Source organism: Mercenaria mercenaria, chromosome 9, assembly GCF_021730395.1.
Source record: "Mercenaria mercenaria strain notata chromosome 9, MADL_Memer_1, whole genome shotgun sequence".
NCBI classification, from domain to species: Eukaryota; Metazoa; Mollusca; class Bivalvia; order Venerida; family Veneridae; genus Mercenaria; species Mercenaria mercenaria.
The window spans coordinates 20467509-20484929 of NC_069369.1; the positions used below are offsets into that span (position 1 = coordinate 20467509).

The 17421-nt window shown below is 31.8% G+C and overlaps 1 protein-coding gene across 1 annotated transcript in view; it reads left to right on the top strand.

Annotated features, from left to right (window-relative positions):
- Nucleotides 1–17421, top strand: part of LOC123546647 (uncharacterized) — a 135578-nt gene that overhangs the window by 26589 nt on the left and 91568 nt on the right. The gene's annotated exons all lie outside the window — the stretch shown is intronic.

Below are 17421 nucleotides of genomic sequence, written 5' to 3' on the forward strand. Positions count from 1 at the left end.
ATTAGCAACATACAGCATGCGTTTCAAAGAAGGACAGCTAAGGTGAAACATACATGTAAGACGTGGTCAACAAGATAAATGAGATGGAACAGATGAAACATACATGTAAGACGTAGTCAACAAGATAAATGAGCATGGAACAGGTGAAGCATACATGTAAGACGTAGTCAACAAGATAAATGAGCATCTCATATGGATGCATAAAGTTTTGGCCGATATATAAATGAGCATGGAACATTTATGAATGAGCATGTCATATAGATGCATAAAGTTTTGGCGGATATTCCCTTCCATAGTCTTTTAACGTCTGCAACAGAAGATGTTGCTGGATTATTTCAATGGAAAGTTGGTAATGCTAGTCCTGGTTTAGTTCAAAATGGTAATAATGTAACAATCAAACAAAATTGCATTTTAATTATTCTTATAGATGCAATTAAATTAGATAAAGGAGGTGTTAAATTGGAATTAAAAAACAAAGAAAATAAAATTCTTCAAAGATATTATGCAAAAAAAAATAACACAAAAAAAATGAATCTATTTCTAATAATTATGCTGATCAATTTCAAATGAATTCAGTTATTTATATAGATGGTTTAAACGTTATGAATATTCAGTTAACAATGTATGGTTCTGTGGCCAAGCTGTAAGTTAATGTATTAATACCATCATCAATATATCTTTTATCGTCATAACATGATAAAGACGTTTTATTAATAACATAACTAGAAAGGTTGTGCTTATCAGAACGAATAACTTTTAAGGTATGGTTACTTTGGGTTGAATTAAGTAAGATGTTTTGTAATTTTCATGAACTATTGTTTTCTTTACAACATGTTTTTTTAATTCCTTTACATTTTTTAATGTTAACTTCATTTTCTAATAAATATGAATACATTTTACTTCTTAATCCAACAAATTCGACAATGGGAATACCGGCAGCTTCATCTTTGAATTTTCCAATTACTTTATTGTTGTAATCAAAATAAAACTCTAAATTACTATTATAATCACTATTATCAAACAGTTCTGAATCTTCATATATATCTTAATATGCATCTTTAGTATTCATTTCATAACAAAGTCATAATGAATCAGTGTCAGTGAATGAAAGCTTTGCTGAATCCTCATACTTTTCCTTAATGTAATTATAATGAAAATCATACATTAAATATTTTGATAAATCAAGAATGCACATTCCAACATAACAAGGTCTGTTTAATAATAAACTTTCTTTTATTCTATGAATACCAAACAAATTCTTATTAAATATTGTTGAACTAACAAAAGAAGATTTTGCTATATACTTCAATAAAAGATTTTCATCATGTGTTAATTTAATATTGATTCTTTTTCGTAAATTCTCCATCGTATTACCGAATACAGAGTTGTTCATGAGTTTAAAAAGTCTTTTCCAAAATAATTCTTTGCTTTTCTTTTTTGAGTATTAAAATCAATATACATTTTTAACAAAGGACTTTCGTCAAAAGTGTGTATTTTTGTTATTTTTAATCCTAATTGTGCATAATGTTGAAGATTTTTAAAATGAACAACATAGTTTTGTTTTTTCCATTAAAGTTGAAACTAAATTTTAATTACTTTTTCCTATTTCAACTTATTATTTAATATTTTTACTATAATTTGAAAGCTATTGATCTTGAATGAGTATCTTTTCAGGAACTAAAGGATAATCATTGTGAATATCATGCAGTTCTTTTGGATATTCAAGATCACATTCAATTATAAAGTTAGTTTTGCCTTTTGCAATTAATTTCTTATATTGTTTTAAAGTGATCCATTTAAAATTTCCAGAGGGCAAAGGTCGGCACATGGCCCAACCGTAGAGGTTATTGGCATCAATGTACATAACGTATTAAAATATAAATTTTTGATTATAGCTTTTCATATATTTATTGTTTGCTTTGCTGTAACGATTACCTATATAACTTATTCCTCCTCTCAGTCCCTTTTCAATAAAAAGATACATATCAATATCAGTTATTAAATCCAGATTTATTCCAGTCATTTTTAACATTGCATCCCAAGCTAAACCAGGACTACTAAATTAATGGCAAGGGTCAAGTTTGAAATATTCCAAACATAGTTTTCTAAAATTTTCAAAAACATCAGCTAAAAGTTATACGTCAGTTTTTAAATATAGATCATGATATTCTCCCATTGTTTTGATTTTAAATTTATTCCAAACATTTTTACATGCTCATATTCATTGTCAGATGTATGCGTTTCGTTTAATATTGAATAAAACTCTTCTTTAGGAGGTAATTCTGTTTCTTTGAATTTTTCAAATGAATCCATGTAATCATATGGATAAATACCTTTTGTTTTCAAAAATTCAAGTTTACCTTTACTAAATTCTTGAGAAGTGTACTTAAATTCTGGATTAATTTTTACTAAGTTATCGAATGGTTTAGACATGAATTGAAAACTATCTATGAAAATCAAATCACTTACCATAAATGCCATATATCTTTCCATATTATTAAGAATAACATCTATTTCTTTTCTTAAATTTTCCTGTTTATTGCATAATAAAATGACCATCATAACCTCTTAAATTATGAAAAATAACAGGAATTTTGTGTGTTAGTCTAAAATTAATATTACATTCTGAGTGGGCACTTCCTCTAAATTTTTCTGTTATATGACAGTGATCTCGGACTTTTGGTCCTTTCGAAAAACTTTGTTTTTCATCTCTTACTATGGTTTCATTTTTTCTTATATTCTTTTCCACAAATATGACAAGAGGTTTGTTTTTGAAATAAAGCTTCATCTTTTTTAGACATTTTCAAATCTTTGTTAAAGTTTTCATTGAATATTTCCTTACAATACTCTTCTTCCTCAAGGATTTTTTTTTACAATAAACTTATAAACTGCATTAGGACCTCTGTAAACTTGTGTTGGTTTAGTATATTTATCGTCATAAAAACAAACAACTTTATAGCCGTAACCACAATCTATATGTTTTTGATATGGTTTAGTAAATGAAAATTCAGGTGACGGAAAAGCAGTCGATATTTTTTCAGTTATTGATTCAAAATCAGCGTAAATTATAAAAGGTACTGCTAAGCCTTTATGATAGTTTTTAAAATGTATTTTACTTCCCTCTTTTGGCATTTTTACAGCTTGAACACCATTAATAGCTAAACAATTTGGTATATGTTAATGTAATATTCTTTCTTGAGAAAAATTTTGTAAACATGATTTGCAAAAATGCTTTTTAGTTTTACATTTTGTTTTGTTAAACATAAATCTATTACAATCTTTAATCCAGACATAATGTGTTATTTTGTTATTACTGATTAACAACATGTCACAGTGTTCTTCATATTGATATTTTGAAATGTACAATGGATAAACACTATTATCTTCATAACCAAATATATTAAATGAAATATCATTCTGAGTTTCTATTTTAGGTATTTGATTTAATGTAACATGAAATTTTATTCCTTTATAATTGAGTTTTTCTATATGCTTTTTATATTCTAAAACTCTTTGGGGATCTTTTTCAACAGAACATTTGTAAGCTAAATGGCACCATCTAAAACATTCATTATTATGCTCATTCTTTATATTTATCAATCCTTTTCTATGATGTTGTAATTGCTTTGGTAATTCTAAATAACTAGAAGCAGCTAATGGATTATATTTATATCAATTTATATAATGAGCATCAACTGACTCTATTCTCTAGCCGCTTCCTTCTGAAATCCAATTACCAATTCTATTTATTATTTCACCAAAAGTTTGATGTAAAGTGTTCTTTTTATTTCGTTTGTGTTAATAACAATCAAAGCCTTTGATTGAAAATAAGCTGATTTATATATTGTATCTGTTTTACTATTTTTTTGCAAGAGTTATTTTTAAAACAACATTTATTTTTATACATTTAAAGTTTTATGTTCAGATTTAAGAATATCAAATGAGTTTTCTATATTTAAATATAACTGATTTTTTTTTTTGATCTTGTCTATATGTAATTTTAATTAAATTTTCAAATTTCTTAATATATAGACTCGTAGACCTCTCAATTTCTCTAACAGCCATCTATATATTATATTTAAAAAAATACTTTAAGCGAAAAAAAAAATAAATAAAAAAAAATAAAAAAAATAAAGTTTAAGAAGAAATAAAATATTTAAATTTATATCTTTTTTCCATAAGTTTTTGAGATTCCTCTTTTTACTCTGTTTTTTTTTCCCTTCACAGCACATTTTTATTAACCCAGAATGAATATCAAGGTCTTTAGATGCTGCGTAAATACGTTTATATGTTTTTTTTTTCATTAGTGTCACAATCGGTTACACTTATCTTTTTAGGATTGTTTCGATGATTGGTCTGGGGCAATCACATAATATTTCATTATTTTGCTTTTCTGTTAATAAACAATCACAATCCCATTCAAATAAATCTACATTCTTTTCCGAAACATAAGGATCTATAACACTTTCCAATCTATCAATTACTTTATTTTTAAAATTTTCAGTGGTTAATTGATTAAGCTTTGATTTAATAACGCTTCTATTTTTCCTTACTTTTTTATATAAATTTATTTCTTGTATTTTTCCTTCGTTCCATATTCTTCCTAAAGTACAAGCTAGTTGTATTGAAATATCATTATCTATATTTCTATTAGCCATTTATATAATATACTTATAGAAAAAATCTTTTAAAAAAACGCACGTAAAAAATAAATTCAGCAATCTAAATTTAATACAACTCTTCTTCTTTTTATTTTTATATCCGTTAAGTTTGAATTCCTTCACATACATTTCAAGAGCCATTGAATAGTTTTTTTCTATCTGCATTTCTAACAGTATTATAAAAATATCCTGAATAACTTTTTTCTCATCTTCTTTATCTAATTTTCCAATTCGTGCTTTTGCTATTAGTTGTTTTATTTTTTATGATGTAATTTTAAAAAAGCTTTTTTTTGTCTTCAACATTTAGACCTTTAATAAATATTGTAATTACTGATGGAACAGCGCCAGCAAATGCCACAAATATAGGAATAGCAGGAACAAGTGCTAATGCACTCACGCAACCAAAGATACCTGCTGTAATTTGTAATCCTGTATGTGCTCTTCCACAAAACTTTTTACTTTTTCTGTAAGCAGCAGCAAGTTTAGTCAAGTGGTCTATTAATTAATCTATTGTTTCTATTCCATTAGAAACTAAATTTTTATTACTCATTCATATAATATATTCTTTAAATCTTATTTAAATATTAAATTTCTTCCAATTCACTTAAAGGAACCTTACTATTAAATTTTTCACTATAACGTTTTCATTTTACTAAAGCTAGTTTTTTCTTATAGTCTCGTCTGATAACTTTTTCTATTCTAAAAACTTCTTGTTTAGTAGGTAAAAGTTCTTGCTCATAAAATGAACCCCGAATTATTTCATTATTCACATCTTTAATAGTATATGTTCTTGGATTTGTATTATTAATTCCATAAATTATAAAGATTTCCTCTGTCCAGTTTGGTGTATATCCTTTTTCAAAATGCCGTTTAAGTTTGCTTAAGCGAACTCGATCACCAATCTTAAACTTTGGTTTACTCTTTGGTATCTTTAAATTACCGTATAAATTAAAGTAAACAGTACCTTTACTTAAGATTTTACTGGCTTCAGTCGTTGTCATTTTGATACTAGAATGTTTTGTTTTGTTATATTTATCAACCATTTCCTGCAAATTATCTAAATAAGTGTAAGTATTATTTGCTGTAAAATATTTCCACATTATTCTTTTTAAACTTCTATTAAATCTTTCGATTACTACAGCTTTTCCTTCATTAAATGTATGATATATGTTAATCTTATTTTTATTCAAAAATGATTCAAACTTCTATTTTAAAATTCTTTTGCTTTATCTACCCATAAATATGTAGGCGTTCTACCTTTAGGCCGAGCGTAAAGAGGAGCTAAAGCTCCGTCTATAGCTCCAAAAATTATTTTTTCAAATGCTTCAGTAACAGATTCTGCAGTTTTATTCTTTAATGGAATGACCCAAGCATATTTGCTAAACACGTCAAAAACGGTTAATAAATACTTTACACCTTTATTGTATTTTAAAAAAGCTTGCATATCAACTAAATCAGCAGACCAAATATCATCAATATCATAAACTATCACTCTTCGTTTCGAAAATTTTCGTTTAAAAAAACTGGTTTATGTAATTCTTCTGCTAATTCATCACTTCATGTTATTTCGGGGGTCTTTTTGAGTGAGCTTGTATTTACCCCCTTTTCCCGTTTTTTTACTTTTTCCGAGTGAGCTTCCAGCTCCCGAGGACAACGTCCAAGTCCAAATTTGTGTTTCGTTTTAAATTGCTGATTTTACAACTAAATGTTTTGCAATCTTTTCTCCAAGTGTTTTTGATTGAGTGTTATTTAAGTTGGAAAGCATTTGCTTGTCACATATACCTTTTTACACCACTGCCATAGCAAAAATCATGGTCTACGCTTACTGCGTCCAGTTCATTAACAGGAGGTCCATTATCTAAAGGATTTCCTGGTCCACAATAGTTATATCCTGGGAGTGTTAAACCTTTTTTAGGTAATAAAGGTAACATTGCTTTATGAATATCTAAATTACCTCCTGTACTTTTAACAAACTTTGATTTCATTCTTCCGCAAGATGAACAAGTAGCCATTATCATTTCTTTCCCGTTTTTTGCTGTAACATAATGAGAATTTATATTACCAGTAAATTTTCTTTCTTTCAAACAATATATTTTATTCTGTAAACTAATTTATATCATATGTATTTAAAATTATTTAAAGACTAATAATGTAGTTACTAATTAAAAATAAAATCGATACCTTTGCACTTTATCAATTAAATTAACCTGCCAAAGTTTTGCCAAAATTTTGCCAAAGTGGCAGACACTGCCACATTGCTGCCTTCTTGGCAGAAATTTGGCAGAAATTTAGATATAAGTATTTTATCAAATTTAAATACATTAAATAACCTTGCCGAAGTTTTGCCAAAATTTTGCCTAAGTGGCAGACACTGCCACATTGCTGCCTTTGTTGCAGAAATTTTGCATAAGTTTGGCATAAGTGTTTAATTACAATTTACCGAAGGTTTTCACAGTACTTTGTAAAAACCTGTGTTTCCTTTCAGTTTGCTAGCATTATTCAGTTTAAGTCGAGGGTTAGAGGTCAAAATGAGGTCAAAATGCGCCCATACCCTTATTTCTTATACTACTCACACTATGAGATATATAGCTCCGCCCCCTCATACATTGTATATGAATGTTAAATTATTTGCTTAAAACAGGATGAAAATTGTAGTCGCACTTTGTTCTTTATAGTATATTTCTCGATTCAAATTATTTTACTTAATGAGAATTTCATAACTTTATGCAGCAAAAAATAAAATAAAATGGAACTTTATGTTATGTGCGTCTTTCTAACGTCACAACACGCCTGACGTCATGTCTGTTTACGCGCCTCTGTTTTCCGCGCTGAGACTAAAATTATTGCAAAATGCACATCTCAGCGTAATTGAACATAGAATAAAAAGAAAATTTGTTTGTTTTTCGTGAATATTGAATATATCTCACCTCGGAGTGAGAAAATTTTCACATTTTCACTCCGAGGTGAGATATATTCAATATTCACGAAAAACAAATAAATATCCTCTATTGATACATTCAAAAAAATAAAATAATCTTAAGACACTGTATTTCAGAGACTTCATGGCATTGTTTTAAAATTTTTGATATTTGTTTTATATGCGATAATAGCAAGTTATAGTATTTTTTTAATTTTTGTACAAGTTTTTATATTTCAACATTTATATTTTCAAGGTTTGTTAAGCTGGTAAAGGATCTCTGGGTAGGGTGTGTAGTATTTCATTTTTTAAATAATAAGTGATGGCACCATTAATCAGGGGGTTTGAACCTCTATATGTAGCCCGTCTGGGCGTACCATGTAAGGCTTAAGCACTAGTATTCTGCAGTGTATGGGTAAAATGGCCTCAGGGAGCAGGGTGCAGTCATGACTGTTTGTTTAAATAGAGTCATTATCATTATTATTACTAAATTATTATTATTAATATTATTATTATTATTATTATTACTACGTACAATGCCATTGAATATGTCATTGTATAGAAATAGTCGTTTAATCAAAATAATCAGTTTCACTTTCACTTTGATCATCGTATTGTAATGAATAAAAATCTCGATAAACCAAACGGAACGCAATAATATTTTGTAGTGGATCATATGAAACCGGGTCAAAATATTTGCATTTATCAAATTTAGGCCAATTTTGAAACCTTTCTCTTTATAAATTGTGGAACGAATTTAAAATATGGTTATCTAGTATATAAAAGAAGGTCACTAAAGTCTGCTCCATTCCAAAGGTTTACCTACAGCTTCGATGTCATGTGACAAAACTACGACACTTATCGGCAAAGTAAACATGGTTTCATAAACTAAAAAAAAGTCACCCTTTAAAGATTTTTTTCTGCTTTGCCAAATATCCAAATAAACCGCAAATTTATATTTTCAACGGCAGTCTCCCATTGTAATTTCTTGTCGCCATTGGAGCTTGCTCTCTAATTTGAAATATTTCGGGAAATTTCACGTGAAATTTATCGGGAGCGGCTCAAAACTCACTTCGTTTACATGTGAATGCATGAGTGAACTATAATTTTGTATTTAAACAACAACAGTGAGCACGTTGTTTAACAATAAATGTAATTGACTCACTTTTAACCTATCAAAGATGTAATCATTCCAAGTAGCTCTATCCAATCCTCGATGAATAAATTGTAAACAAACAAGCTCTACAAACATCGAAATGATCGATGAAATTCAGGCACCAATCGCACCATGCCCTTTACTTGAAACAATGATTTGTTAAATTTAAAATTGATTCAAAGATAACTTGTATTTTAACATCCTTACTGAAGTATTTCCTGTCCACCACATAATTTCACAATGATCAGTATCCACCATATCGCGTCCAGGTTGTTTAGGCCTATGCAAGAGAAATGAATTTCTTTTCTCCGAAAGAAATTTGTGACGTATGAGACAAATGACGTAAGAATGCTATTGCCAGATACAGATTGATACGAGGCGTACAAGGAAACATTACCTACTGCAGTAGATGTAAATACACAATCAGAAACACTAGCGGATCCAGAGGGGGCTCCAGTAAAATCGCCGGAGCATGGGTAATTTGTCTTCTGATCTGGGTAATATGAGTGCAAAATGTAAATTTTCCTCGCTCGCTTCGCTCGCGTACATTATTTGCATTTTGTTCTGACCGAAAAATATGAAATAATTTTTTTCTCGCTTGCTACGCTCGCATAGATAAATTATCTTTTGTTCTAGGTGAAAAATATGTTTTTTTTTCTCGCCCGCTAAGCTCGAATACGTATTCTAATTGGTCTTCTGTTCTGTTCGAAAATATAAAATATGCATTTTTGTTCTCTATCGCATTACGGTGTTCCGTTTGGACAATCAGGACTTTTTATTTAATACTTAACCGCGATGCACGATGGAACGATGACGAAAATGCGATGGCGCGATGGCACGATGATGAAACAACGATGATACGATGGTGAAAACGCCTTCATGGCATGATGACGAAATCGCGATGGTGCGATGGTACGATGGTACGATGATGAAATGTCGGTGTAATATCGCGTTTTCATCATCGTGCCGTCGCCTTTTTACCATCGTACCATCGTGCCATCGCGTTTTCATCATCGTACCATCGTGCTTTTGCGTTTTAACCATCGTACCATCTCGTTTTCACCATCGTACCATCGCGTTATCACCATCGTACCATCGCGGTTTCACCATTGTACCATCGCTTTTTCACCATCGTTCCATCGCGTTCCGGTTAGAAATGCATAGTTCCGTGCACTTGTATTTTTGTCAACAAAAGATGAATGTATCTCAATGTATTTTATGAGAAGAAATTTGCCATTTAGGTTCTGCTGTTTTGCAAAATGTTTTACAAAATGTTTAGTGCTCAGTTATTTAAACTGTGTAAAATCTTCAAGGCCACATAATTTGTATTTTATGTATGCATGAAAGTAAATAAAAAGCTGGGTGTAATAGTCACATGATATTATTCAAACTCAGCTTATTCTTGTTAGGATGTACGAGGGCTCCTTAAAAATAACGTAGGCTTTTTCTCTAGCTTTTATATACTTTAATGAAGCAAAACAAGAAATATACCATCATGATTTGCAGTCTTTCTACTAACTGCACTGCAAATTTGACGTTATTTTGATCATGCATTCAGGAGTTACGCTTCCTCTAAAACAGTCACTTACACGGACCCGGCGCACGGCGATCATATTTCAACGACGTTAACGACGTCGTGCCTTGATTGTGATGCTTTCATTACGTTTGCATGAATTCATATTTATAAATTTATTTTATAAATTTTCATGAGCAATACTTAAGTCAAAACAAGTTGTTTGGTTAGAATACTAAATATGTATGACACGCATCTCAGACAGGGTACTCAACATGAGTACTTGGTCTTTATCTACGACGTCTTACATTGGCGTTAACGTCCTTTCGCAGTTTTTCCGTTTTCTCCCTCGATCTCCGCTGTTTTTAAGCAATTCTGGACCATTTAAGAATCGTTTATACCACTTTAAGGTAAAGACACAGATGACTGAACATTGTTGTTGCGTCTGCTTCATTGAATTATGATTTGCAGTTGCTGTTCGCCATAACTAAGCAACTGTCTTATCATCCATGTTAGTCGATGACGACATTACATGCATTATAAACAGTAATACTCACTTAGTTCAAACGTTGTTTTCTTCTGTCTTCCACGTCGGAATGACGCCATACTCTAAGTACATGTTGCCCTGACGTGTTGCTGCACTTTGGCGTATTTTTGGGCGAAAAGTGTACTTTAAGCTGCAAATATTAGCGATCGAATTCGAATCGAGACAGATCAAAAAGCGACTGCGCCGGTTATGCGTAGCTATGGTAATAAAAACGTTCGACGCGCTTCGCCTATCAGCAAAAATATTACAAAAAATATATGACCAAATTACAGAGAGATTCCGAATTACAACGATATATTTCACATTATTATTTGACAGTAAAAGTCTACGTTATTTTTGAACAGCCCTCGTAGAAAAAACATAGTGCAATGTGAAAATGAAATTGTATCAAGCCTGTATTTTACTGATACATATACTGTACCACTGCACATGACCACCGGAAGGCGATGGTACGATGGTGAAATTGCGATGGTAGGATGGTGATAACGCGATGGTACGATGGTGAAAACGCGATGACACGATGGTGAAAACGCGATGGTACGATGGTGATAATACGATGGTACAATGATGAAAACGCGATGGCACGATGGTGAAAACGCGATGGTACGATGATGATAACGCGATGGTACGATGATACGATGGAGAAAACACGATGGTACAATGATGAAAACGCGACATTTCATCGACATTTCACCGTCGTACAACGCATCATCGCGTTTTCATCATCGTGTCATCGCACCATCGCGTTTTCGTCATCGTACCATCGTACATCGCAGTTAAGGATTCAAAAAAAGTCACGATTGTCCAAACGGAACATCGTAATCGCATAGTTAATTTGTCTTTTGTTCTGGTTGAAAAAAAGCACTTTCTTTCTCGCTCGCTATGCTCGCACATCACTCGAATCCATTCTCACTATTAATTATTATAGCTGAATTATATTTGACTTCAATAACTGGTATGACAAATAGAGCTTAGAATTTTTAGTTATTTATAACCGCCGATTTCAATTATAAAAAAGATCCCTGATCTATCATTTTATCAATTTTTATTTTCCATCAGAGCAGCGGTGTTCAGGAACAGATTCAAAAATATATATACTATCTTCAAATCATTCATCAATATTTTACGGACGTGTAATGCGAGCTGAAACGTTTTATTATTTTTTGTTTCCGTAAGAGGCACCACAAAATAACTGTATTCTTTTGTATTTTCATGATGGTAATTATACATGCTTTGCATGAAGAAAATGAAAAATAACAAGCATCAAGTTGCAAATTGACAGTGGCATATTTAAGGTCAAGACAAGTGTTTAATGTCTGAATATGTTATTGAATTAATGTAGCAATATGTACATAATTCAGTGTATTTAGTTAAAATTTCAAGCACATTTTGCTTCTACAGTGTAAGATAGTTATTCCTCTATATTTCAAAACTATGCTGAAAAGAGACTGACTGAATAAGTTTGCAGATGAAGTTGTGAAAACACATTTATTTTATTCAGAGAGGGCTTAAATTGTCCACCTGAAAAATTGAAATATAGCTGTATATTACCTGTATTATAAGAATGATCTTCATGAAGTTTTTGTGGTCGAAAAAAGTAGGTCACTAGGTCGTGCTGGATCTTTAAAGCCCTGCTCCGTGGTTATTCAAATTCTTTTGTGTGTATGCAACCCATGATTACAATAGGGAACAGTTAACGGCCACGTGTCACACTTAAGCACGCAAAACCACAGGTATTTCATATAGAATTTAATATTATGTAGACTCTATTTTAACAGGCGTCACTGTACATATCAGGATTTTCATGCCTTTTCATTGACAATTCAAGGTTAAAAGGTAGGACAGGAGCAGGGCTTTAACTATCTCTACATTAGTAAAATACAACAAATTTTGATGCGCTCGAGCGAATAAATCATAATAGAATGATCAAAATGAATGAGGAGAAAGTGTAGAAGCGGGACCTGAAGAACCTCCTTACCACAATGAGAGTTGGGGTACAGCATGTGATTTGCCCCTCTCTCTCCTCCCCCCCCCCCACCCCCTCCTTCAACCGTCGCCCCCGCACTTTTAAGTAATTTTAAGTAAAAAGAGATTCTTTCCTTAGAAATAACAGAAAAGCCCGTTTGAGAGAGCATTTAGATAAGAATTTGATGCAACGTCTATTGTCAAAATATTATGAAACGTATGAAGTGTATATATTACTTAAGTGTAATGTACTTTTATAGAGAGAGAGAGAGAGAGAGAGGGAGAGAGAGAGAGAGAGAGAGAGAGAGAGGGTGGGGGATTAACTATGCATATCAAACCTGAACCTTAAAAAAATATAATGACGGTTTTCATACGAGGGCTCTTCAAAAATAACGTTGACTTTTTATCTAGCTTTTATATACTTTAATGAAGCAAGACAAGAAATAAACCATTATAATTTGCAATCTTTCTACTATTTGCACTGCAAATTTGACACGGTTATGACCATGCATTCAGGAGTTATGACTCTTCGAAAACAGTCACTTACACGGACCCGGCGCACGGCGATCACATTTCAACGACGTTAACAACGACGTCGTACCTTCATTGTGATGATTTCATTAAGTTTGCATTAATTCATATTTGTAGATTTATTTTATAAATTTTCATGAGCAATACAGATAAGTTATAACAAGTTGTACAGTCAGAATACTATAAATGTATGAACACTTATAACTCGAATCTTGGACAGTGTACTCAACATGAGTACTTGATCTTTATCCAAGGCCTCATTCATACAGGTCTTAACGTCTAATCGCAGTTTTTCCTTTTCTCTCTCCATCTTTGCTACTTTTAAGCACTTCTGGACCATTTGAGAATTATTTATACCACTTGAAGATAAAGACACAGTTGACTGAACATTATCTATCGTATATATATAGGCCGAAACCTTAACCGAAAATAAAAGGAAACCGAAATAAAAATATGCACGTTGGGTGCTTAAATCGGACTGAGGATGATTAAAAGCGATATTTTTCCTTGCTCATGCAAAAAGTATGTCAAATAATCATAATAGGCTCCTTCCCCACGGGAATTCGTCTCTCTGTATATGTATATGTCATGCGTAATATGCTGTCCGTTTCTTATTTTGGCGGGAAAACTGCACGCGTCTTCTATTGTGTTCCATCGGTTCGTTAAAGTATAGGTCCATGTTTCGGAGAAAAAAAGTTCGAACGTCATCAAATCATAGAAAGAAAGTATTGTTTTACATGAAAATTTAACAGCATATAAAACATTTATATTATTCTACAAAACCATTGTCAATTTACTGATATATTATTGAATTCCGGAAAGGGACTGCATGAAGGGGCCACACTTCTGGACAGTTCAGCGGCTTTAAAAACTCAGAATTTTTAAAAAGCTGTTACATGTCTTCGTTTTGATACATTTGCAACATCGTGCGAGTGTTTAAACTTTACATAACTAGGTAAAACATCGTTTCTGACAAATGTTTACATTTATTTCTTTACAAATGGCATTTATGTTATTTAAAGGGGGACAACTCATTAAGAATATTTTAAGTATCCAAATCTGCGGGACAGAACAGATAAACATGTATTGGACAGATAAGTTGTTTGTCAAGATGCTGTTCATTTACTAAAAAGATCTATTGTTTTGTGATATACTGCTAAACTTTAAGGTAACATACAATTATATGTTGCCGTCATGTTTACCTGTAAACAGAAACGATTCTGATTTTATCATAGAACGTAATGTTGAATTATTCTGTAAGCATACCAAATGAAAATGCACGATTCTGGGTGTGAATTAATTTCATTTCTGTACGACGGTGACTAGCTATTTATGGTTTTCTTTCTGAAATATTAATATTTTGATTATGTATTAAACTTAAAAAAAAGAACGTTAAGTTAAATCACAAAAAAAAAAGAATGTTAATGAACGATCAATTCACTTATTCTAGCGGACAAACAATAATTGTCAACTGAACAATGTTTAATATATCCCTTGTACACCTCGCAAGCTCGTATACTCTCCGTTTTCTGATACGATAAGATGTTATTTTAAAAAATTAACAATGAAACGTTAAATTGATATCATTGGAAAAGAGACCACGACCCGTTCTACCTTTTTATTCCTAATGGTCACTACAGGATTATACATGCAGCATCTGGAGTCTTAAAGAAAATTTGTTTAAGTTATTATTTTTCAGTACGTTTCCCGAATACTCACTGGTCTATGGCAAGGAACTAAAAAATGGACGTTTCAGTGGGTCATTTTCTGAAACTGATATTTCTTTATTAGATCTGGATCCTAAATATAACTTAAAAATACAGAAATATTGACAAGATTATTTAGGAAATCTCAATATTTCTAGCAGATCAGCATCTTGTAAACGATGACCTTTTTAAGTATTGACATATTTCTGTGTCTCAATGGCGCAAATACTTTGAGAAGTAGACATCTAATCTTTTTTATGTTAAAATAATTTTTCATAATTGCCCTTTCCGTTCAGATAAATGTGACGCGATTGAAAGGCAATATCATGCCGGACTGCAAAGTTTACTTTCCGATCCATAAAAATACTTCCAGTCGCGACTCGGTGAGGTTACATCAACTTAAGTGAAGCTGGTTTTCTTTAAATGAAAGAAAAAATAATATAAGAAGAAAGCCAATGTGTTATTGAAATAACGAGACGTTCGCATGCACATTTTTTTTTCCTTTTAGAAATATCTTTGTTTTTGTGTTTCTATTTATTTATTTTATTTTTTATGTTCAGGTGACCTGAACATTTATTTATAAATTCCCCAAACAGTTGACTTGATACGATAATGTAAATTCACAAACAAACACAGTGTTGCCAAATATTAACTCGGGCATTTTAATTTTGAGTTGACCCCTAGTTTATTGCGCTACGGGCACCGCCATATTGGAAAGTCGACGTAACGTCAAATAGCATTACGGTCTATGGGAAAAAAGAAAAATGCTAGATTCTTTCTTTAAAATACACTTTATTTAAAAAATGAAAAAAGGTTTAGAGATATTGATGTATAGTAAATAAATATGTTTTTTGGACGACTTTACCGACACTGATAACTCAGAAATGAGGTAAACGTAATAGGTGGAACAGACTTTAGGTCATAACATAGCAAAACCTTCTTAACGCCCTAAACAACTACATAAAACTTGAACAGAAAGTTTGTCATTTTATAAAACCTTGGCCAACTTTAAAAGTCGGTTATCTTGGGTCAATAACTAAAATCATTGTAAACCCGTCATAACACTATAGAGGCAATGTTTCTATTTAATGTATATGAATTTAGTCAGAATATTTTGACTTCATGAAGTCTAGATCAATATAAATACTGCGTTACATGGGATTAAAAATTAGGTCACTATGTTAAATCATAGAAAAATTTGCTGACTATCTCGAGACCTTATCACCTACTTCTAACCCAGTTTCAAATTCGTCCAACATTTTGTTAAGACAAACATTCTGACCAAGTCGCAATCCGATTGGGCCAGAATTGTGATCTATGAAGTGTTCAAATCGAATTTGTTTTCGTCGGATAGACACTAAGGACATGGGGTGATCATACTAGCTTAGCTCGACTATTTTATCTCAGATATATAGAACTTCTTATGTAGTAGAATGTTATGACGGAAGGTCAATCATCACCAATGACATCATAAAATAAGTTAACCCGATGTAGCCTCTACATTATTAGCATATCAGGTAACATATACTACGATATATAGCAATATTTACACAGACACTTGGGATCAGGACACCCCTCTCCTTCGCCCCTGCCAACTGTTAGCCAGTTTTTTTGCATTATAACACGTACAATGTTAAAGTTTCAGCATGTTTCGAAAAACACCTTTTTTACTATCAATGCTCTTTGATGGGAAAAGGTGCATTTTTAAAAGAACACTGACTGTAAAATTGTACGTTTTAAAACATGCTGAAATTGTAACAAAACCTGTTTTTTGACCTACGCTCAGTACATGATATAATGCTAAAAAATGCTTGTTAACAGCTGACAGAGACGGAGTGTGTGTGTGTGGGGGGGGGGGGGGGCCAGTGGAGGGGGGGGGGGGGTAGGTTTTGACCTCAAGTGCCTGTATATATTTATAGTTTAACGATTTTAACTTTTTATATCTCACTCGTATGTATTGTTAAAGCTTAGATAAGATTAGTAAGTAGATATACATTATGACGAATTAAGTTATTGCTGCTCTTACTTCTTTAAAACTTATATACATCCCATCATGTTACACATCAATGGGATTTAGTGAAAATAACCGAATAAATGGAAAACCAAACACACTTTCGATTTATCATATATTATGGCGACACCTCAGAAGAAACACTGTCCTGAGAATACAGGATCTTCAACTGTGACGGAATCCGCCGGCAGTTCCGGAGGAACGATGATTGTACCAACGGTAACTTTCTTATTTACTCTAATTAGTTGATTTCAAAGTTTCAAAGAGAATCTTTATAAAAATAAAATACAATTTCGTTTTTCAATATATTTCAGTTATTTCATGGCGGAAGCTGGAGTTTATTGTGTGTGTGTGTGTGTGTGTGTGTGCGTGTGTGTGTGTGTGTGTGTGGAGTGGGGGGGGGGGCTTTATTTT